Source organism: Vespula vulgaris, chromosome 10, assembly GCF_905475345.1.
Source record: "Vespula vulgaris chromosome 10, iyVesVulg1.1, whole genome shotgun sequence".
Lineage (NCBI taxonomy): Eukaryota > Metazoa > Arthropoda > Insecta > Hymenoptera > Vespidae > Vespula > Vespula vulgaris.
Window position 1 is genome coordinate 4316042 of NC_066595.1, and position 22876 is coordinate 4338917.

At 40.4% G+C, this 22876-nt stretch overlaps 1 protein-coding gene across 6 annotated transcripts in view; it reads left to right on the plus strand.

Moving 5' to 3' along the window:
• The window catches only part of LOC127067205 (uncharacterized), a 188026-nt gene that overhangs the window by 57176 nt on the left and 107974 nt on the right, over nt 1-22876 (plus strand). Inside the window, exon 16 of one of the 6 annotated variants that reach the window (XM_051001867.1) lies at nt 8601-9283. The exons of 4 other annotated variants lie outside the window; for them this stretch is intronic. The gene's annotated coding sequence lies outside the window, so the exon portion shown is untranslated. Of the gene's footprint in view, nt 1-2734; nt 3682-8600; nt 9284-22876 lie in introns of those variants that run through there. One more of the 6 variants, XM_051001874.1, reaches the window with a different exon arrangement.

Consider the following 22876-nt stretch of genomic DNA (forward strand, 5'->3'; position numbering starts at 1 on the left):
TCTTCCTCCAATTCTCATACTGGTCCTTACTCGCCTAAATGACTTTTATTTTCTTTTTCTCTGTCTCTCTTTATCTCTCCCTTTTTATTCTCTTTCATTTTACAAATCTAAAACATTCATCGTTGAAGAGCAAAATATTTTTTGTTATTTCACACCGACGACGATAAAATGTATTAACTAAACGAATATGTATTACTACGTGAGAGAAAAATTAACTCGTCCTACTTTATCTACTTGAAATATATCTACGTAAAACGTGTCGATCTCGGAATTATCTCAAGATTATTTTGTTTCTTCGGAGTACTTGAACGTTTTCTTACTTACTTACTTTTTTATGTAAACGAGTATAAAGCACTATCTATATTTGTTTTGTATTTAGAATAGTAGTAGTTTCTCGTACCACCGGTAATTAATATCTTCGGTTTATAAAATGGCCGTTCTTCCCTTCTCCTGTAGCGTGTCGTGTTCTCGTCGTTGGACTCGTCTCGAGCGAGATGACGAAAAAAAAAGGGAGGTATGAGAACAATGAGAAAGGGTGAGAGAGAGAGAGAGAGAGAGAAAAGGGGAGAAAGAGAGAAAGAATGAGAGAAAGAGAAAGAGAGAAAAAGAAAGAAAGAGAAAGAGCGTAGCGCTGGCTACGAGCCACTAATTATAAATCCATTGTATCGCTCGTTTTTTACCGGGCGTCTCCCGCCTACTTCGGTGGTGAGAATCGTGAGCGCACGCGCGCTACGGAAGAGAAGCCGAGAATGAGAAGGATAGAGAGAGAGAGAGAGACAGAGAGAGAGAGAGAGAGAGAGAGAGAGAGAGAACGAGAAAGGGAGAGAGGGAGGTCCCATTCTCTTCAGCGCCCGGTAGCCGTCGTAATGCCGCCATTGTTCCAACATTGTCGCGACATTGTCGCGCGATAACGTGCGAAAACAAAACCCATCCGCAAAGGTTCTGCCTCTGCGTAACAAGCCGTCTTTGTCTTCGCTCAGCTTCCTTTCTTCTTCTTCTTCTTCTTCTTCTTCTTCTTTTTCTTCTTCTTTTTCTTCTTCTTTTTCTTGTTTTTCTTGTTGTTCTTCTTCGTCGTCGTTGTCGTCCATCTCAATCCATCCTTTCCTTTTCCTTTTCCCTATTTTTCTCTCCTGTTCTTTTTTTTTCGATTTTCTTTTTCTCTTTTTTTCTTTTTTATTTATCCTTTCGTCTGCGAATCCTCGAATTCGTGCTGATGGATAAAGGAACAACAACAGAAGAGGGGAATGAGAATGGTCCATCGGATTGTCGATATTTTCGGTTACTCAGGATTAGAGAGGAGAGAGAAAGAGAGAGAGACAGAGAGAAACAGAGAGAGAAAGAGAGAGAGAGAGAGAGAGAGAGAGAGAGAGAAAAGCGAGGAACATCGGTAAACGTCGGTCGTTGGCATTAACGTGGAGCTGGAGGAGTTGGAGGAGGAGTAGAGAGGTAGTAGTCCAACGTCGCTATCGGACCGATAACGAGTTAGCGTTCGTAGTGTTGTATGCTTGGCTTCAATGTGCCACGACAATGTAGCCAACGTTCAGGCATTCAGCGGTAGACAATGCGGCGAACATAATGTCATAATGGAGCGGGGTGCTCGGCAGGACCTACCAAGAACGGAATGGAGAGAGAATGGACGGGGCATTGAGTGAGACGAAGAAGGGTATATACGCACGCACGCGCACTGAAGCAATAGGGTTAAAAAGCGTTTCAGCGAGAAGAATCTGAATAAAATATAAGAGAGCGATAGACAGAGAAAAAAGATAAAATGCGATACAAGAGAAAAATGAAAATTTTTGGCTTGCTATACTTCCTTCGCGAGAAATCGAACTTTACGTGATAATAAAAGTGCAAGATGCGAATAAAGTTGCATATTATTTATATCAGAGAAAAGAATTCAAATTTCTTTTTTTTTTCGAAAAGAATAAGAGAAGGAGTTTCTTAAAATTGAAAGGGAAAAAAGTTAAGTAGATATATAATAATAATAATAATAATAATAATAATAATAATAATAATAATAATAATAATTTTAATAATAATAATAATAATAATAATGATTACGAAATAGAGAAATCAATTCAGAGAAAATTCGGGCAACGTCGTCGTTGCTTCGACCGAGAAAGTAGGTAAATTAAGTTTCATTAACGCATCCATGATTAAAAACACTCACCCTACGCCACGAGTATAATCGAGGACGATGGAAAGCGGATGGATTCTGGAATGGGGGTTGAGAACAATGGACGTCTCTATACTCCGACACGAGGGTGAAACTTGAACTTTAGGAGGAGATTCATCGGTTCGGATTGATTGTCCTGGCTGCAGTATCTCGTCTCGTTCGAATCCCCGATAAACAGCCCTTCTTGTCGTACAGTTCTATTTTCTTTTTCTTTCGTTTACGCGTCTACCCATAATGCAATTGTATCGAATAAGAGAAAAACGAAGATCCGTTAGCGGACGTCAATCGGCATACAATCGTATTGTTTCGTTCTAAAGATTCCAATTCTCTACTTCTTTCATTCTCTCTTTTTTTCTCTCTCTCTCTCTCACACACATACACACTATCTTTCTCTTAACACGATGCGACGTATTCGACATTATAAAGTATTATAATAAAACAAAAACGTACGTATTAGAAAATAAAGATGATTAGTAATCGATGAAGGAGTTCATTTCTTCAGAACTAATTCTCTTTATTATGATTCAACCATTGTTCGTAATATCTCTCACTCTTTAGCGAACCGATAAGAGGGTTGTACCGACTGGCAGGCAAGCTGCAAGATGGAGCAAAGAAAAAAAGGTATTAATGATCAGTTCGATAGGATCGTCGTCGATAAGAGATCGTCGTCGATGCAAGAAAAGGAGAACGAGAGCATCGGGAGGAAAAGAACTTTGTCGAGGAGGACGACGTTCCATAATCGCGAACGATGCCGAAGGGGCTGGTATATAGTCGAGTGTTGTGGGGTATAAATGGGGGATGATTAAAATAACGAGACTGCGAGGAGGGTGTCCTCCAGAGATCCCCTTGGCAGTCGTCGTAGTCGCACGAGAACGGAGGGAGTTAGAGCGGGACGAAGGCGGTACGGATCGAGCTGCTACTACTGCTGGAGAAGGAGGAGAAGGAGGAGGAGAAGGAGGAGGAGGAGGAGGAGGAGGCGTAGGCGTAGGAGGAGAAGGAGATGAAGGGTAGAGGATATTGTGCTGAAACAATGTGGCGCCCGACGCCCCTGTCGGTGGTGGTACTTCGTACCGGCAAGCACGACATCAATCGACGTCCCTGTACCGACTCTCTCTTACTCTCTCTCTCTCTCTCTCTCTAAAAGCTTGCCTCGCTTGCAACATACAGCTTTGGCCAGGAAGAGAATTAGGGCTTGTCGGATAAGGTGACTATGTTTGATGGATCTAGGAAGCACAGGAATAAGGCCAGTTACAATTACGATGCTTCGTACTGCTTGTTACATAGTTCTTGAAGGAGGTAATACGATGAAATTCAACGAACCCTCTCAATCTCTATCTCTTTTCTCTTGATCTAGATTAAGGATGTCAAGGTATTTTAGGATCAAAGAATCTGGGTCACGCACTAACTTTTACCTATTAATACAATATGTATATACATGTGTATTTTTGTGTGTCTGTTTGTGTATGTATGTATGGATAATAAAATAAGTTTGATTCTTTCTCATATACACATCGTCGAACGATATTCTTTTTCTAGAGAATTAGATAAATTTGTGCGATGCGGAGATCATTCGCGAAAGGTCTCATTACGCACGACGAAACGAATGGATCTTGTTACGATTACGCGAGGGCAAAAAATCATCCTCGACATTCTCAAGCTCTCGTCTTTCCTTCGTCGCTGCTAGTGTACTTGCCGCGTTGACGCTCTTTGCCCGGCAACAGAATGCGCTCCGACTTAACCAACCAACGTTACTCTTTTTTCTTTTTCTTTTTCTTCTTCTTCTTCTTCTTCTTTCTTGTCGAAAGCTCGATAGGGGAGGGTAGTGGAGATGGTGGTGTGCTGGTGCAACGGGAGTCGGCCAGGCTGTTTGAAGGAAGAGGGAAGAAGAGAAGGTTGAGGTAGAGAGTTGGATAGGACGGGGTGAGAAGAGAGAGGGAGGGAGGGAAGAGGGGCAAGAGGAGGAAGAGGAGGAGAAGGAGGAGTAGGGGGGGGGCGTTGTAGCGCGGGGAAATAATTTAAAAGCTGAATTGAATTTTTCGTCCTCGGAGTCTTTCGTTCGGGCATTGGGAGGCGGACAATGGCTCAATAGCGATGTATCAAGGAAAGTCGACTCGCGGGAGAGGCTAGCATTGTATCGGCCTTTCCTCTTGCCTACCCCCGCTTTGCCTTCTCTAGACACATACACAGACGAATATATGTACGCTTGAGAGCACGATCGTGCGCGCGAGTCGCTTGAAAAGTCCTTCTCTTCTATATGGTCGGCTGGTCCATCGAAGTTCTCTCTTTCTCTATATAGTTATATACATGTATGTATGTATGTGTATTTGTATACATACCGATATAATTATATACATCTATCTATTTATCTATCTACCTATCAATATATGTGTGTGTGTGTGTATGTATATATATATATATAAATAAAACTTGCTCTTTTTTTTTCTTGCTCGTTCATCGCGATCGAGTAAAAAAAAAAAAAAAGAGCGAGAGATGAAAAAAGGAAGAAAGAATGCAAAAAGAAATTCATTAATATACACTTTCATAATGAGGAACATTGGAAAATAGGAATTCCATGGAAATGCTTCGTTGTTGACGCGTTATTACTCACTGCGTTCCTCCCTCCGTTTGATTTCGATCTTGCATGTTGGTAAGTCGATCGGAAGGGTATGTATCTATATGTATATATATATATATATATATATATATATATATATATATATATATGTATACGTGTATACACGAGCGTTCACGTAGGTGGGACGTCAGGATCGACGTGGGAGAACATTACCATATCGCCTAGGTCGCCCATTGTCGGCAGCCGACGTAGGATTTGCATTGGATTCGCATTCGGCCACGAAAGTGGATCGCCGTACTTTGTTCTACGAAGACGAATGGCCAACGGGTCTCTCTGTCTCTTTCTCCCTCTTTCCTCGTATCCGACAAACGGAAAAGAGATGGAGAGAGGAGGACGCGAAAGGGAAGGAGCTTTGCCTTTGGAAAGACTTTCTTCTATCCTGTCGAAATCCCGTTCCGGTTATCTGGAAGAGAAACGATCTGTGAGAGATTCGCAGGATCACATTTTTTTTCTTTCTTTTTTTCCTATGCACATAAACCGAATTCTCTTGACCTATTGCCAATTTCTTTCATACGCTTAATATCATTGTTTCTCGTTAAAATTGTAGATATTACATAAGATCGATCGCTTTACGATGAAATTTTCTATCGATTATTACGTTTATGTTTCTAATACGCACTTAATAAGATCCTTTTTGAGCAGTTAGACATATTGGTACATTTGTTCGGATTATTTCAAAAAAAGTAGTCAGACACCCTGTATATATCCGACATTCTTTCGCGCCAGCGCGAACAGGCGAGAGATCCGGCCACAGAGAGGTACAAAGGGTGGAGACAAAGGGAAGCGCCGCCCTCAAGATACTAGAACAATGGAGTCTCAACAATGGGAAGCTACTGGAAATTTAAAAGCGATTAGATCGAGACTCGATTAGGTCGACACGATCGATCGATCGATCGATCGGTCGATCGATCGATTGATGGAACAATCTGGGTATTTATTCATTTATCACGTTGAAAACAAAATAGAGAGGGAAGATAAATTGAGATAAGAATGATAGTTGTATATAAAAAGGCGAACGAGCAACTTTGTTCGTTTGTTTTTTCGAATTGTTTTTTTGAACTAAGAAAAACTGTCATTTCTGAACCGTTAATTCGCAGGTCGTTTATCGGAAGTGGTTCGGTACTTGTAGAGGGAAAAGAGATAGAGAGATAGAGAGAGAGAGAGAGAGAGAAATAACAAAAACAAAGAAGAAAAAAGGAATTAGTTTTAATGGAGATCGAGCGTTTATGCGCGAAGCTTTGAGGGTGGACGCAAACGGGGATGGAGGATACGTGTGGTAAAGTTACTCGTCGGACCGGAACTCGTGAGCATACCGTACTGTTTCTGTCTCTCGTTTGTGGTCCGAGCAGGTTCTGATAAAAAGGAGAAATAAAATAAAGGGAAGACAGAAAGGAGAAAGAAAGAAAGAGAAAGGGAAAGAGAAAGAGAAAGAGAAAGAGAGAAAAGTACTGCGAGCGAGCAGCAATAGTGAAAGTCTCTCTTTCTCTCTCGATCTGCCGTGTGCAGTTCTTTTTTGTAAACGTTCATTCATGGACTAGATGGATGGGTGGATAGTTGGATGGATGGATGGATGGATGGATAGATGGATGGATGAATGGATGGTTGGTTGGCTAGTTGGTTGGTTGGTTTGTTGGTTGGTAGGTTGGTTGGCAGGGATCAAAGTAGTGAAAGAAGCAACTGGGTCAAACGTGCACCTACACTTATTTTTCGCGAATAATACGAGCTTTATACGATCGAGATGATCATTTTCGATTTAATCCGGGCACGTGGAAAAATCTGAAAATATTCTGATATTGTTAAGGTATGCTTCGAAAAGTAAAGGTATGTTACTATGTACATGTATATCGTTTCACTTATATCTGCTGTTTTATCTAAGAACAAAATTCATGGATTATTCCGTCTTAGAGACTTATTTTATGATAACAACAATAATAACAACGGTAATAAAAGAAACGAAAAAGAAGGAAAAACGGAAAGAAACGGAGTGGCAAAGACGATCGCACTGGCGGTCGGTGACGTCGCACAAAGCCCGTCCTTACACATATATAATACATACATACATATATATATATATATACGTATATACACGTGCATATATACATATATATGTATATATATACATATATATATACACACGAAACAACATACATACGTCGTTGCGCGAATGCGTTCGTACAAATGCAAAAGCAGGCGGCGAACACACGTGAAATCGATTTCAAGCAAATAATCGGATACTCGGTGTTCAGGGGCGGGCTTCGCTTGACTACGACGACTACGACGACTACGACGACTACGACGACTACGACGACGACTACGATGACGACGACGACGACGACGACGACGACGACGACGACGACGACGACGACGACAAGTTTGGTAGTGGATGAAGGCGGTGAGTGTGGAGGGAAAAGGGAGGACGGAGGGAGAGTGGGAGGGAAAGGAGGAGAAGGAGAAGGCGGAGGAGGAGGAGGAGCGTAGTCGCATAATTCAGAATCGACAAAGCGGCAGATTATGGAAATAGAGTCTCTGAGTCGGAGCCAGCTCACTCTCTCGCTCTCTCATTCCTTCATCCATCTGTTTGACTCTCTCTCTTTCTCTCTCTCTCTTTCTCTCTTTCTCTTTTCCTCCTTCGCAGTACGGTGCGCGAAGCCGCGTGGTGTTACCATGACAACCATTGTGGTACTTTCTCTTCCACCTCCACGTTCGTTCCTCTTCCTCCTCCTCCTCCTCCTCCAGCAGCAGCAGCAGCACCATCACCACTACTACTGCTACTACCACCACCACCACCATCATCATCACCACCACCACCATCACCACCACCACCACCACCAGCAGTACCAGCAGCAGCACCGGTTTCACTCTCCGAACCCCTCTCCACACCGACGCAAACAGCTCCGACAGCGCCTCCTGTGCTACCGACAAACCAGCCAGTTCCTTTCTCTCTCTCTCTCTCTCTCTCTCTCACTCATTCGCTCTTCTCCCTTTTACCTCCTCCACCTACATTTTCGTCTCCAACGCCGTCGATCTCCCTCTGCCGTGGCATGCACCACTTCTACCCCTCTTCCTATCGGTCTCCCCCGCTACTCCAGCAACCCTCCCTCGTGTACTACCTCATCTCTCTAACGACTTGTTGTTAATGTTGTATCAACTCAACCTTGCAAACAGGCTCGCACGCGAACTCTATACCGTCTCTCCTCTCCTAACGCCACGAGACGCCGCTGTGTATTTACTATCGATACGGATTATATATGTACTTTTGCTATGTGTCGACCATAGAGATACGCTCTTACGTATAATTCTATCTAACATCTCTCCTCTCTCGTTTTTGGATAGGACGATAGGAATGTAAGAAAAGTCGTTGTTGGTACGTTTCTTAAAAAGTTTTCCGCTTTATTTATAAACGCGATCGCTAGACCACATATGATGTCGTTCGATGTTAGATGACATATGTTTCTCTCTCTTTTTATCTCTTCCTCACTCTCTCTCTCTCTTTTTTGAAACGTATCGAGAATTTACTATCGATATCGTTATATCATTGATACGATAGATAATAACTTACAAGTCTAAGAAAGCGTATAATAAATGTCTATCTAGATAGATAATACACATATGATTGCTCTTATCTTGTTATCACGTTTACATTGAAATGACGATTAAACTCTGATTCGATATGACGAGCTTATTCGTTAAACAAATTCCGTCGTCATCGTTGATCGTTTTTATTCAGGAAGAGTGTTGCAATGAGTCATCGTATTGTTCCTCTTTCTTTTTTTATTTCTTTTTTCTTAGATAGACGGAGGGAGAGGGTAGCAGGGTAAATCCAGAACGTCGATCGCTTAGACGATTCGTCACATTGTCATCGGTGATAATAAACGACAAATCTGCATGATTCTGCTCTCCGTCGGATTAGTTCCAGAAAATCAGCGTCGGAAGGAAGGAAGGAAGGAAGGAAGGACGCACGGCACGTCGAGAATAATTAATGAAGCGTACGCTTGTTTCAAAGCAATAACAAAAGCAACAGAATTCTCGAGCTGTGGTTTCCGCGGATCATTATTATCATCATCATCATCATCATCATGATCATGGTCGTCTTCGTCCTCATCTTTTTCTTCTTTTTCTTGTGTACGTACGTATCCTTTTCTTTTGTCGGGAAAGGAAGTAAATAAAAGGAAACGTTGTTCAGGGACGTCGACCACGTGACCTTCATCGATTATCAATGTCCGCACGTGCACAACATTTCCATGTTTCTTTTACGCACTGATGGGATTCAACCCTTTCGTATAATAATTTTATCTCTCGTTGAAGGCTTTTACGAAGATTATGTGTGAGAGATAAAAATAAGCGAAGATTGTGCTTCTTATTTGTGAAACAAAATTATTAGATGTTGTTGTTATTATTATTATTATTATTATTATTATTATTAAAAGTTTTTTCTCGGTCAGAGTTTTTTACGTTCTGGTTCAAACCAATATGAATGGACTGCGTCAAGTACATATTACTGCGACTATTTCAGGAATTTTTTTGACTATTCTTGCTTTGTTTATTATTATTGTTGTTGTTGTTGTTGTTGTTATTATTATTATTTTCTTTTTTTTCTATTTTTCTCTTTTTCGTCAATTCACGGATAGTCTGTTTCCTTCGAAACGGGTTGAACCAAATTTCAGGGTAATTTCTATTGTTCTCTCTTGATGAATGATCGAACTATTCTTTATTATTATTATTATTATTATTATTATTATTATCTATTATTATCATTATTACTATTACTATTATTATTATTATTATTATTATAATCATAATTAAATTTTTAACGAACATACGAAAGTCGTGAAGGACTTGATAGTAACACGTGAAACGTTGTAACGTAAGTTCTAGATGGTTAAAACCATCATAAAAATTTCGTAAAGAAACGAAAGGGATTGGAAAGTATTCTACGTCTCGGTCGTAAGGTTAGGATATGATTCGTGTGTACAACACCTATTGTTTATATACGTATGTATACAGTAACGTTTACAATAATATCGTCGTCACCCTGCATTATATAATGACACGGAACGGATTAATCCTACCGGTGGCGGCAACTCAGGCAGGATAATAGATATGCTCCTTCTTTGTTTCGTACTCTCATAATGGCCGCGCCTCGCAAGAAAACGCGGAATACGAGGCATTATGCAGTCCGCCGAGACGAACGAGAATAAACCGGGGCTGAATGCTTCTCTGAGCTTGTTTCCCTTTCTTTCCCGTCTTTTCGAGGCACCAGCCGACTCCGCGCTTTTCAGGGCTCTTTCCTCGAATATAAAAAAAAAAAAAAAAAAGAAAAAAGAAAAAGAAAAAAAAAGAAAAAAGAAGAAGGAAAAAAAAAGAGAAAGAAAAAAGGAGAAAAAAAGGAAGGAAAAAAGAGGAAGAAGAAGAAGAAAAAGAAGAAAGGAAAGAAAAAAGGAAAAAAGAGAAAAGGAGAGAACGAGAGAGATAGAGAGACGAAGAGATGTAGAGAAAAAGAAAGAGAGAGAGAGAGAGAGAGAGAGAGAGAGAGAAGCGATCGGAGCATAAATACATATGCACAGTCGTGACGCTCGTGGAAAGCCCTTTGAAAATCGTTCGGTTTATAAATATTCGATCCCAAGAGAAGCAAAGAGTAACGCGCGTCGGTAATCCTTCGAGCGGAAGTTACGATGTACTACGCGAGTCATGCATTGCTGGATACTACTAACGATCGAATGATCGCAATATTTAAAATATGTTGGAGGGTTCATTCCGTGCTGCACTCCCTTTCTTCCATCTTCTCTTTTTGTAATCATGTAATCATTAGCGCGTCGGTTGAACCTCTTCTTTGTTATAAGAATAGAATAACATTTAATAACAATAAATTATCTTCATATGAAATATTTCAGATAAGAGAGGTGTATTATCATGGTTAATAATTGGATGGAGTTTCTTTTTTTTTTGTTCTTTCCTTTCTTTTATTTATTTGTCATTCTTTTTTTTTGCGGAAATCCGCGAGAAAGATTCACGGTATGCGAGATTTAGAAAGTGGAAATAGGAAGGGCAGTGCCGAACGTGAGATAAATCCTGCGAATGCCACGTTCCAAAAAGCATGGATCGAAAGTGGTTTCGTCGCGGAGGGCTTTTCTCTCTCTCTCTCTCTTTCTTTCTCTGTCTCTTTATCTATCCTTCTCTTTCTCTTCCTTTCTCTCATCTTCTCGTTCCTATATGTTCAAAGGAAGGTCTTCTTAACGACCGTATCAATTCGCATTTTCTCCCATTCACGCTCGGCCTAATCCCTGGCTTGGGTACCATATATGTATGCATAAATATGTATGTGTGTTTATATATATATATATATATATATATACGTATAAGGGGTGTCTCACATTTAATCGACGGATTAGAATATTTCCATACCTAATGTCAAACATTTTAATTTATAAATAATTAAAATGTTTTTTTCTTTTTTATTGTAATAACAAGTAATAGAGAGTATAATAAATTTCTTATAGAATTTGTTTACTCGCATTGTATTAAAATGAATCAACAAATATATTTGATAATATTTTCGTTTAGATATGTATTGTTTGGTTTGAAAGGAGACACCCTGTATAAGCATATAAGTCCTCTATCGAGTTCTCCTGCGAGACTTATGCCAAGCCGAAGGCTGCTATGCCTACCAACGACATAAATCGTCTTCCTCGTCGTCTTACTTCGCACGGTCGTAGACACACACGCACAACGATGGGAAACGTTCTCTTTTGTAAAAGCTCGAAAGAGACAACTTATGCGCGTGTTTGGGTCTATGGGACAATTTCAATCCTTATAAAAGATCAAAGAATTTTGAGCAACTGAAAGAATAAGTCCGTGAGGAATCGAGTAACTCAAACGAAACGTCTCATTCGTACGTGATCGATTAAAATGTCGAATAAATAAATCGTGTCGATCGTTGCAATTATTATTATAAAATCGAGTCGATTCGATCGAGATCAAGATGTTAAAAGTTAAAAGATAAATTATTTTTATCTTCATCCACTATATATTTATTTTATACTTTTAAAAATCTACTTTCAATTAGACCGAAAAGCTTTCTTTATTGTATCGTACCGATAGGGCTTTACGCCAAGTTGGATCTCGAAGTAGAAGGAAGTTACGTGGGTAACTCGCGGAAATGATCCGGAAGATTCGAAATGTTGGCTCGAAAGTACCGTTCTCTCTTTCTTTCTTTCTTTCTTTCTATTTGGAAAGCTCGCAAGCTCGTCTTTTCGTTCGGTCGTTATGTCGAAGAAGCATCGAAGTTTCCGCTCTCGAACTCTCGCGCTAGATCGTTTTCTCAAAGATAAAATGGCCGAATCGAGACGGCCCAGCGTGGATAACGTTCTTTGTCGATGGAGATTCGAATAAGTATGTATCTATATTTATATGTATATACATACATACATATATATATAGAAAACGCATATACATATATATATATACAAATATTGGTGCCGCAATTGGAAACGAAAAATGTCAAAGATGTAAATCTTTCTCCCTCGTCGACGAAGAAATGCGGTTATGGAATTCCCATTAAAGAGAAAAGACTATCCTATGGGATATCGTTTTCCTTTTCTAGAAACTTTTCAACGAGTTGGGAAAACTGAGAAGGGAACTTTACGATCGATTGGAATAAAGAGGACCCAGCGTATTAATGTTGTACGAAGTGTTCGACAATTTCAAAGATATTTCATGAAAACAAACTGAGAAAAAGAAAAAAGTTTTATTAAAAGGAAATAAGAGAAAACGATGACTGTTAAGGGAGTCAGGATAATGAGTAATTACTCGGCTACATGGTGTCTTCTTATAAACCCTGACAAGAGGGACTCGAAAGGGAGAGAAAGAGAAAGAGAGAAAGAGAGAGTAAGAGAGCTGGCGCACGTGCCAGTTTTCGGCGGGGTTACAGCTATTTAAATCCAGAAAATATGTAAATCCGTCGTTTATAAAGCCATACATCAAGTTTGCTGCTACTCATGACGGAAGAGGAAGGAAGGAAGGAAGGAAGGAAGGAAGGAAGGAAAGAAGGATATTCATGTGGAATAAAGAAGGCTCGACTCACTTACCCTCTTGAAACTCGTATTAAAATTGCCATAAACGCCATTTGCTACTTCAATGCTCTTTTCCTTTTTTGTTCGATCATTTCATTTTATCCTGAATGAAGGATTCATATTAGAGAATATCAATTATACCTATTTTCTTAAATACATTACAAACAAAGACAACGAGATATTTATCCTTTCGTATTATCTAAAAATTGTAATATTAATTATATATAACTAATTACATAGAAATGTATACAAATAATGTATGTATGAGAAGGAGAGAAAGAGAGAGAGAGAGAGAGAGAAGGAAAGGTGGAAAGAAAACGTTTGTTCCACGATGTGTCAGTATATAAGTAACACAACTTGTTCAAAGGTCCCACCGTATATAAATTTTTAATAACACGAAACGACATCTCGACAACACGGTATTTGTGTTGCACACGTATCTCTCTAGTGTATTCGACGCTGTGAGATATTTCGGTCTCGAGTACAATACATCGTACTCGACGTATTCTTGTCTCGTGTATTCTCCCTATCTCTCTCTTTTTCTCTCTCTTTCTCTCTCTCTCTCTTTTTCTCTCTCTCTCTCTCTCTTTTTAAGAACGCGTCACACGTATAGGAATAGAAAGGTCGTAGTGTTCTTCGCGGACTTCCATGCGGACGAGTTCGTATGCCGAGTACAAAACACCTTATACGTAGTGCGCGTAGGCTCGAGAGAACGCAGAAGAGAGAGAGAGAGAGAGAGAGAGAGAGAGAGAGAGAGAAATATCGAGAGAGGAGGGAAGAAAAGGTGGGAGAGAAAAAGCGGCATCGAATCTGCATGCCAAAACCATTTCACCCTCGCGATGGATCGACTATTCCATAGTCGATCCATCGTGTTTTTCCTCTTTCGATTTTCTCTCTGCTTCGCGGTCAAAAGAGGAAAAAAATGTTAAAGAATAGAATTTTCTGACTGACCGCGACCAACTGGTTGCGATCCAACGAATAAAGGTGGAGGAAAAAAGAAGAAAAAATAAAAGGATAGAAAGAAGAAAAAAAAAGAAAGAGAGGAAGAGAAGAACAAAATTTCTTTTTTATTTTTTCTTTCACATCACCGTCGTCGTCAAGGATTAGACAGGATGAAACTCTCGAGAAAAGTTTAGTTAGCTTTTAGAAGCTACGTTCAATTCAGTATCGTCGAAGTATCGTAGCCGAGTGCCGAGGAACGAAGTGAGCTTATTAAATTTGAAAGTAGCGTTGCTCTCTCCTTTGGCTGCTTCCCCTTTTCGAGCTGCCCTCTCTCTCTCTCTTTCTCTCTCTCTCTCTCTCTTTCTTTCTCTCCTTCTTTCTCTTTCTCTCTCTCTTTTTCTCTCTTTTCGTGCACCTGCCTTATCTCGCTGCTACTTCGCTTCCAATTTATTACCGCTCTGTAAATAATTACCGACAAGAGCGGCGACGGGATTTCCCTCCCCTCTCCTCCTTCTTCTCCTCCTCCTCCTCTTCTTCCTCCGACCTCATCCCAACCCCATCCCTCTCTCTCTCTCTCTCTTTCTCTCTCTCCGTTGCTCCTTTTACTTCTTTTCTTTTCTACCTCTCTCTCTCTCTCTCTCTTTTTCTTCATACTATTCGAATAACTGTGCAAGTCTTATTGAGTACAAAATGTATTCAAGAGCAACGAGTGAATCTTCGGAAGGAGAGGAAAGGGGATGGGATAGAATGCGCAGGAGTAAAGAAGAAAAGTAGGAATAAAAAGACGCAAAAGGTCATTCAGGTGCGAGGCTAATAAAAAGCTACGGGGATGGAGCGGATGTCAAGTGGCCTCGGCTTATTCTACTATCTCTCTCTCTCTCTCTCTCTTTCTCTCTCTCTCTCTCTCTTACTCTTTCTTTTTATCGATGTATAGAGACGCTCTTTTCGTGGATTACTTTTTCTTGCATATCGCTTAGCGTTTCCAAGAAGAAAATTTTTAACGCGTGCAATTCGTACGGATCGATCTGAATGTCTCGAAATTTTCTCGGTATTAATTAATAAATTGAAAATAAATGAAAAACGGTAGCTCTTATAATATGATAGGGAGAAGTAAATTTTTTTGTCGCAAATGGGAAATACATGTTGGACGAATTAGAAATTAGAAATTACTACGAGAAGCGTGATGATCATGGCACACGATTTGTAAATAAAAAAAAGAAAATTAGTAAAAAAAAAAGGAGTAATGCGAAAAAGAGAGAGAAAGAGAGAAAGAGAGAAAGAGAGAAAGAGAGAAAGAGGAAATGAAAGCGTCGAATCGAGCGACTCGGAAGAGAGTAGAAAAGAAATTCTCATCGTCCCGGAAAAGTGCGCATTGTGTGTACGTACGTACGACGACGACTACGACGACTACGACGACTACGATGACGACGACGACGACGACGACGACGACGGCTCCTCTCGTCGTCGACTTAGAAAGGACGAAATTCAGAATTTTCACCGACGGTTTCCGCCACAAAGGGAGCCGCGAACTGGAGCGAGGCAACTTGCCGAAGTCTACACAGTGCTAAAAGGGATATACCTATGTATTTTCTCGTGTATAACATACTCCTCGCATAGGATAATATGCATGAACGTTTCATGCGTGCGTACTTCGAATCCGGATAAACGTGAATGTAGTAGTGATACACGAATGACGGTTATATTAGAAAATGGTTCGATCGATAAAAGATACAAATGCATTTAGAGCTTCTTTTCAACGCTTCGTATCTATACGTAGATTTACACATACATACATAGATACATGTATGTGTATATGTGTCGAATTGTATGGGCATAAAATAATAGCGATTAATATCAAGGAATAGATAATGTATTCGAATGACTACTTTCTACGCCACTGTCGAATCGATTTCAACGGTCCACCTGGTCACGGTGTTAGCCTCGAGTGTTCGCCAATTTACTGAAATAACGCTAATTTATAGCGCTACCCGTGGTCCAAGAGGCGGGATACCTCTTCCGAGAAAGCACGAAACTTATCTGTTGGACATTGGACCTGTAGTATGAGAAAGAGAGAGAGAGAGAGAGAGAAAGAGAGAAGGTAGAAGCAAAGTAAAGGGTAAGGGAGTCCAGTACCTTTCTCCAGTATAATATATGTATTAAAATACGGGACGCACTCAAACGTCTCCTTTCCACGCACGTAAATTCAATTCTCACGATGATACGAATAGCAAGCGCGAGCTATTCGTTACGCATAAATTATTCTTATCGCGTTTCGCGCGTATAATTTCTCGCTAGTATAGAAGGATACGTCGCCCACAGGTGCTATCGTAAGAGCTCGTTAGCGACTCGTTTCGATGCACTTACGTACGCGTATGTATGTATGTATGCATGGTATGTGCGTGCTTGCTTGCTTGTGTGTATATATATATATATATATATATATATATATATATATATATATATATATATACATACACACATATACATTATGGTAAATAAAAGTACTCGGTTTATAATCCGTTACACTTTTTTTGTCAGACGTTACTTCAAAGAGTTAGCGCAGGTGTGATAAGAATTTATGTAGAAATACCTATGTACGATTAAGTAAGCACGAAACGTTTCTGAATGAAATAATATCACGAATCTTTTAGACGGAAGAATTATTTTCTAATTTTTACAACATGCTAACGTAACTATTTTGATCGGCTCGCCTTGACCACCCTCGCTTACGTAAATCGTATGTGTATGCTTGAGAGAGAGAGAGAGAGAGAGAGAGAGAGAGAGAGAGAGAGAGAGAGAAAAAGGGAGAGAAAGAGAGTACCTACGTGAGGGTGAACGTGCTTTAATTTAGTGTCCGAGTGCATGCGGTCTCGGTATAAATATTTTTATTTATTCCGTGTAACACGTTCGAGCGGCGGCGGCAATGGTGTCCGCGGAAATAAGCTGGTAATTTACGTCCGCGCGCGCGCGCACAAGCGAGCGAGCAAGCAAGCTGTAGAGTAGTATGCCCCTGGTGGGAATTTTTGGTCGATTTATGACTTTCCACCGGCGAGACCACTGAAAGTGGGGAGTTAAAGGACACATTGTGTGTTCCAACTCTTTCTCTCTCTCTCTCTCTCTCTCTCTCTCTCTCTTACTCTTTTTTCCTTCTTTCTTTTTCTCTATGTATATACCTACATACCTATGTGCGTTTAACGCACCTCTCGATTCCTCGAGTTTTCATGTGCTTCAATAAAAATGAGGATTAGCTCGCTTCCCTTTCTCCACTTCCCTCTCCCCCTTTTTTTTTCATCTGCCACCCTCGCATTCGTCCTCGTTCATGACCTTTCGCCACGTTTCGATCGTTCTTGACGTTATTCTCTCTCTCTTTTTCTTTCTTTTTTTTTCCTTTTTTTCGATCGTTGTCTATTATTTTCCTTCTTTTCCTTTTCTTCTTCATTGACTCGATACAATAGCAAATTTGAATTTTTTTGGACGTTCGAACGTTATCCATATTTTTCGTGAATTCATGTGTTAAATAATATCTGTATCTATAAGAATTTTGTTTAAACGATTATAAATCTTACGCGATGCTTTTTCCTTTCTATTATGAATTCTATAAAAAAAAATACTTCGAGGGATCGCTTCAAGTAGATGTTGGGTGGGAGGGAGATTTGTACGAATTGTATTTTGGTTTATATTTTATCACGACCTATGGGTGGGCTTTGCTTAGTCGGTTCGTCGGTTTTGTTTCGAAACACGGGCGGGACGTAAGTAGGCGGTAGATTTCTCATTATATAGGAGCACGTATCGGACGGGATCAGTGAACGAAGTTGGCGTTCTCGGGGCACACCCCAATCTGCGCCATCCAGATAACGCGACCGCATGCGGATCGTTACTTTATTCGATCCGTGTTCCCTTCCCGCGCGATTTAAAAGCGTCGTGCTACGAACGACGATGACAATGAGAGAGAGAGAGAGAGAGAGAGAGACCTTTCGCATACCTTTCCTCCCTCTCCACACATAGATCGTTTCTACGCAAACGACAAAGACGCAACCCCTTTATCTCTTCCCTTTGTCTCTCGTCTTTGAAACGATTATTAAGCGCTTCAACGATTTCGAGATTTTCATTTATATGAGTCATATCATACGATCAAACATCAAAGATCATTTATAACGTGTTAATCAAAAAAAAAAGAAAAAGAAAATTCGAACATAAAAATCCTTATATTATAAAATTTCTATTTCATCGTCATTATATCATCCGTCGTATTCGTTTCGCTCTATTGAAACAATGACAGCTGATCTCTGATGTTTCTCTTTCGAAAATCGTACATACGTCTTTTTCTCCTTTTCTTTTTTTTCTTATGTACGATACTTCAACGAAAGCGTTTCTGTTTCTAATCAGCGCGATTAGACTCGAAGAGGTAGAGGATTAAAAAAAAAAAAACAAAGAAAAAAAGAAAAGAGAAAAAAATAAAGAGAGAGGGAGAGAGAAAGAGAAAAAAAGAAAGAGGAAGACAGAAAGAACACAGAAAGTGATTTTTTGATTTGCGACACGAATCACAGAGGGAGAAAACACTCGTTCTCGGATTGCTCTCGGCAGAGAGTAGAAAAGGTTCGATCAGCGGAAAAAGGGTACGGATCTCAAGTTCTTGATCCATCTTCTAAGCGTTCCACAACGTCGAAGAAGAAGAGAAGTAGGAGGAGGAAGAGGAGAAGGTGGTGGTGGTGGAGGTGGAGGTGGAGGAGGAGAAGGAAAAGGAGAAGGAGGAAAAAGAGAAGGAGGTGAAAGAAGAGTAGATGGAGAAAGGGCGCGTAGGACATTCTTCTCTCGGATAGAAGTTCCTACGATTCGACGGTCTCCGCGTGCCGCTCATCCCCTCTTCTCCCCGTTCACCCCCACAAAACCCCCTCGAGTTTCATCCGTAGTTTTGCATTATCCCCATTACTGCTGATTCACACGTCCTCCTTTGTGGCCTTTGTACCGCGCGACAATGGCCGACGGAGCTCTCCTCTCTCTCTCTCTCTCTCTCTTTTTCCTCGATCCTCCTCCATCTCCTCTATTCCTCCTCATCCTTATCCCCATCCTCCTCATTTTTTGCATGCTCGCGAAAGTAGGAATAGCCAGTAAGAGCGAGAGAGTGGTCGAATGACAAACGACAACGCGAGGATACCCCATCGACCCGATATTATAATATGCGTTCGCTTCAACTTTGCGCCGAGAATCCCTTCGATCCCTCCCTCTTCCTCTCTACTCCCTTTCTCTTCCTTCTTCTTCTTCTTCTTCTTCTTCTTCCTCTGCTTTTTTCTTTTTAATCTTCTTTTTCTTTTCTTCGACGTTTTCTTCTTCTTCTTCTTCTTCTTCTTCTTCAATTTTTTTCCTTCTTTCTCTTTTTTCTCTTTCTTTTTTTTTCTTCGTCGGCTTGGTGGTCCTTCCACGCGATTCCTTTTTACTCCACTAGCCTACCTCTCCTTTGAAACTCCTCTTATTCTCCATTTCTATTTATACGGAGTGTCCGATTTTTATCGATCGAACAAACGCGATACGATTTCGAAGATAATCCCCGTACGAAGAAGAACGATGTGCTCGAACATACGTTCTTTAACAATTAATTACTTAGCTATACCTACCTATCTAACTACCTACATATAACGTACTTACGTACGTCGCACAACAAGGAAAGCTAAGAGAAGAACGTTCCATTTATTCGTATGACGCGACAGTTTCGTTCACGAGGCCTCGTACAATTTCGTCCCTTATATCCCCTTTTTATTTTCGATCGATCGTTGAATCCTACGGTAGCTTCGAAATTTACGTTTACGACGACGAGTGACTAATTAAACTCGTTGAATTCTTATCGGGACAAAAGAGATAGAGATAGAGATAGAGTAAGAAAAAGAGAGTAAGAGATGATGAAAAGAGAGAAAACGTGCAAAGAAGTTCTGATCTTCTTTCTCTCTCTCTCTCTTTCTCTCTCTCTCTCTTTCTCTCTCTTTCTCTCTCTTTCTTTTTTTCTTTTTCTTTGAACTCGAACCGTCCGTTTTGAAATTCCGTTTTGTCCGCGGGGAAGGGCGAGAAAGAATAAAAGGTGGGCCGAATAACACCAGTGGCCTGTGGTAGACACCCACTGAGAGTTATTAAACGATCTACAATGCTTGTTGCCGCGTCACCCATCTACTGGGATCCGTGCGCGCTCGGCACCTTCAGAAGCCCGTAATCAAATTCATGGGGCGATAATTCGTATTCGAAGTGGATGTAACGACGAAAGAGAAACGCGATCCTCATCCTCTCCTTCTGTCTCTCTCTCTCTCTCTTTCCGTCTATCTGTCTCTCTCAGATATATGTATACTAACACATATATAGGAACGTACAAGCTCGTAACACCGATTCCATCCTCCCAGGAGGACCTTTTGTTCCTCACGGTGAATACACGAGCATGTTACACGTCGCCTGGGTGCCCAATACACTGGGTCCCCCATTAAGGAAGAAAATTTTTCGTTGGCGTTAGGATTAAGGTAAATCGAGGTCACCGATCGATATAATCGTTCTAACGAAACTTACATACGTGTCCGATTGCTATCCCTTTTCTCGATACCCTTTCCCTTTTCTGTCTATTCTGATTCCTTCAGAATCGATAATGCGATAATAACGGTGTTTGAAAGAGAAAGAAAATGAAAGAAGAAACGCGAATGGGAAAATTAAATTAGGGATAAAATAGAAAACGAAAGAGAGAGAAAGAGAGAGCAAAAAACAAGGATAAAAGAAGGGCACGTTCGACATATGTTGTATGCATTCTTTTCGGTAGCGCTAACATTCGCGTTGAAAATAAAGAAAAGAAAAGAGAGAGAGAGAGAGTCGCGAACCTACATCTATCTTCTCTCTCTCTCTCTCTCTCTCTCTCTCTCTCTCTCTCTCTCTCTCTCTCCTTCTCTCTTCCTTTTCTTTCTCAAACGCGAAGCACGAGTCGCGTAATACTCGCGCGTATCGTTTGTAGTTGGCGGCCACCTGGGAGTCGGCCGCGGCTTCGATCGAAGATCGAACAATCATAGCGCAAAGTCACGATTGCTTCGAGAAAGGTGAAGGGAGACTGGAAAAACGAGAGACCTATAGAAAGAGAAAAAGAGAGAGAGAAAGAGAGAAAGAGAAATGGCCGCTGTCATTAACGCACGGCTCCGCCACTTCGCGCCAAATAAGCGGAACTCCAACTCGAAGGATATAATCGAAAGAGCTTCTTTCTCTCTTTCTCTTTCTCTCTCTCTTACTTTCTTTCTCTCTTTCTTTCTCTCTCTCTCTCTCTTTCTTTCTTTCTTTCTTTCTTTCTTTCTATCTTAATGGCCCTTGAATTTTGGAGCCAATGAAACTACAAAATTGTGCTCGCCGCACCATGCTCGCAAGACCACCCGTTAAGGATCGATGTTGCTACGTCTTCGTACCTTTCGATATTCTTTCTCCTATTCGATCTTTTTCTCATAATATGCTTCGTAATAATATTACATTATATCGTGTAAAAACATATTGCGATTCAAGAATTATATTTACGATTTGGGTACTTACATATGTATATTACGAGTTTCTTTTTTTAACTATTTATACGATAAAGTGAACACGATTGTTGAATGAAATATTTTTTTTATCCGTGTTTACTCGTGGACGTATGTATGTCGTGTGTCTATGTGTGTGTGTGTTGATAATAAAATTAAAAATATATCTTGATTTTTTCTATTAAATCCTAATAATATAATATAAATATGTAATGTTGTAAAGAACGTCAGGTAAAAAAGTCGTTGTTCCTTTAATCTTCGAAAAGGGTTGAAGACCTAGAATAAAAAGTGTAAAGAAAGAGGAAAAGGGAGATGGACAATAACATTCGTCCCTTTTTCCTTCTCTTCTTACACTCTTCTTCGATAAGCATCGACGACTGGTATTGGATAAATGACACAAAAAAAAAAAAGAGAAAGCTTCAATCGATCGCGGCCAAGGGTAAGCCAGAATGTGTCACCGATCGGAACGGAATCATCGATGAAGTTTCTTTTTGCGGCTAACGAGGGTGAAAGGGTCTCTGAAACGGTTTTCGAAAGGGTCCCTCCCTAAAAAAAAAAAAAAAAAAAGAAAAGGAAAAAAAAGGTACAGGTATCTCAAAGTACAACGGATATAAATACTTACAACATGCAACACCATGTATACTCCGTGTGTATGATATTTTTCGATAACAATTATTACGAAAGTTCGATCGAATGAATTTCATTTTTGTTGGTTGGTTTGTTCGTTTGTGTCGTAATAATAAAATTTCAACGTCAACTCTAAAAGCAATATGACTAACTAACTAAAATATGAAAATATTTCGATCGATCAATTTGCGAGTAACTCGAGTAGACGCTAATAAAAAAGAAAAAAGTAACAAACAAACAAACAAACGAAAAAGAAAATAAAAAAAAAACAAACAAAAAAGAAAACAAAAAAAAGCAAAGAAAAAGAAAAAGAAAGAAAGGGAAAAAAAAGAAGTAGGAGGAGGGGAAGAAAAAGGAAAGAACGTTCGTTCGGTGTTACAATACAATGAACCAATTAACACGTAGGAATAGTACGCGTGAATACTTCGAAGGCAAGTCGGTGTTTCGATACTACGGCCTCGGTGGGACCTCGTAGTAGTTGAAGGGTTGACGGAGAAGGACACGAGGGGAAGGGGTAACGGACGGGGAGGGATATGCAAGCAAATGGTCGCGAACAAGTTGACACCTTTTGCTAGCTGAAATACCTTGCGCTTATATTTCTCTTTCTCTCTGTCTCTCTCTCTCTCTCTTTCTCACTCTCTCTCTCTCTCTTTCTCTTTCTCTTTTGCTAGCTGTATAAACAATTCTCGACACGGCAAAGTGCCGTCAGAATGTTCAAAGAGAAAATGTGCGCGCGAGTTCTCCCTTAATTCGCGTGCGCACACGTTCGACGTGCCGGCAATAGACGAGTCTGCAAGCCGCGTTATTAGCTGTTAACTGGAAGTTCCACTGAAACGCTGTGAAAAGGGTGAGAGAGAGAGAGAGAAAGAGAGAGAGAGAGAGAGAGAGAGACAGGGAGTCTCCA